We start from the raw sequence: 2500 nt of genomic DNA on the forward strand, positions 1-2500 counted from the left end.
TCCGTCAGGGCTAATAAAGAGAACCATTTTCAGCCTGGAAACACAACAACGCCTCTTTAAAGGATCACCATCACTTTGAAACAATGGCTTGGCCTGCAAAAGAGTGTCTGCCAGGCTTGTGTGGTGTCTGCCAGGCTTCTCTCTCTCTCTCTCTCTCTCTCTCTCTCTCTCGCTCTCTCTCTCAGTACAATTCAATTCAAAAGGCTTTATAGGCATAGGGGGGAAATAAACGTTTGCATTGCCAAAGCACATGAAAAACAATTACAGTCAAATTACAGAAAACAGAAAAATGTACATGTTGCAGTGAAAGAAAATATATACAAGGTTTCCTAAAAATATATATATTTTTAAGGTTGCAGTTAAAAAATATATAGATAAAGATAAGTGTAGATAAAATCATGAAACTGAAAAACATGAAAATGAAAACAAGTGTTAACAATAAGTGTTAATAATTTAGTTTAAAGATATTTTGACAGATGTGTGGAGTAGAAACAGAGAAATTTGCTTTGCTTTTCATTTGCTATCAAAACAATCTAAACAGATAAGTAGAGATCATTTTATACATGGCAATTGGAATAAATACTCTCTCTCTGTTTAGCTTTGTATACTACTATATCGCCATCTGTACAAAGAGTCAGTTTCATTGTACAAAAACAAACAAAGCAAATGTACTGGAAATAATCCGTAGTACATGCGTTGCAATTGCACTGACTTGCACTTGAATATTGTACTGGAGTGCACACTGTAACCTTACTGTGTGTGTTTGTGTGTGTGTGTGTGTGTGTGTGTGTGTGTGTGTGTGTGTGTGTGTGTGTGTGTGTGTGTGTGTGTGTGTGTGTGTGTGTGTGTGTCATTGTGTGTGACTTTGTGTCTGACTGAGTGTGTGTGACTGTGTCAATGTGTCAATGTGCTGGTGATGATGAGAAGCAGGATGAAAGGGAACCGGAGAGACACATGAGCGCTCTGGCAGTGGAGTGTGTTTGTGTGACATCACTCTGTCTCCCTCTGGTTACAATCAGCCCATCTCCCCCTGTTAACGACACCTGATAGATTAATGACTGATAAAGTGTGTCTCTGTGTGTGTGTGTGTGTGTGTGTGTGTGTGTGTGTGTGTGTGTGTGTGTGTGTGTGTGTGTGTGTGTGTGTGTGTGTGTATGTGTGTGTGTGTGTAGGCGCTCACAGAGGGCTCGCAATCAGACAGCTTTCAAATTAGCGCTCCATAACTACATCCTGAGCAAGGCTTAAAGTTCTGAAGCACAGGAAAGTCCTTCCAGACCATGGCAGATGCACGCACGCGCGCACGCACGCACAAACACACACACACAAACACACACACACACACACACACACACACACACACACACACACACACACACACACACACACACACACACACACATAAGAATACACAGACAGATTTGCTTGCATTTGCAGAAATATTGATGTAAATTAAACACTTGGACAATTTTCAACCTCATTTCCATTTATTTAGAATAGGGGTCATCTGCAGCCCAGAAGAATAATGGCCGTTCCAGGGGCTTAAAACAGAATCAGAATCAGAATCTGTTTATTTGGCCAAGTGCATTTTCATATGCATGGAATTTGTCTTGGTAATGTACAAATGTAATGAAAAATGTACAAATTATAGCCTAAAAAATGTGTTCTATGCACAGGACAAATCAAAAGGGTGTGGGTATAAATATCAATATAAATATAAACATAAATATACAGTATATTGTTCAGTCAACTGAAACATCAATGGCGGTACATGGAAAACTGCTCCCAAATCAAGTCAAATGGTTTATTTATACTCTGTCAGGAACAAACTTATACCGTAGATAAACTTCGGTATTTTCTCACAGCATGATCCCTTAACATAAAGCAATATACAGAAGTACATTTTGCAAAATTTGACACTTTTTAACCTCATTGATTACAACGGCAGATTTCTCTGTCAATTCTTTAAATACTATATCTAATACGATATACAGTATATACATATACAGTATATATATATATATATATATATATATATATATATATATATATATATATATATATTCGTATTACAGTCCTATATATAAAACCGACAACCACACCCACCCACACACATATTGATCACTTTCACTTGCCATCACCTAGCATTTGACACTCTTCTAAGATGTTGAACTTTGATATTTGGCATTTTGTGGAAACAGAGGCTAATGTTGGGATGTCATCAATTTTACTCCAGTGTCCATTGACGGATCCAATTTTCTTTCAATACACACATACACATGCAACCATGAAACAGTTCACACACTCCCACACACACACACACACACACACACACACACACACGTTTGGCCCTTTGTGCAATAATGTTTCTAGGAAATTCAAAGGAGAGATATTTTTCGATAGATTAGACATTTGGATACAGCCGGCAGGAGAAGATTAAGGGTAATTTTACATCACAAATAACGCACTCTGATGGAACGTGGCACGGAACCTACTAAAACAT

Source organism: Zeus faber, assembly GCF_960531495.2.
Source record: "Zeus faber genome assembly, chromosome: 10".
Taxonomy (NCBI): domain Eukaryota; kingdom Metazoa; phylum Chordata; class Actinopteri; order Zeiformes; family Zeidae; genus Zeus; species Zeus faber.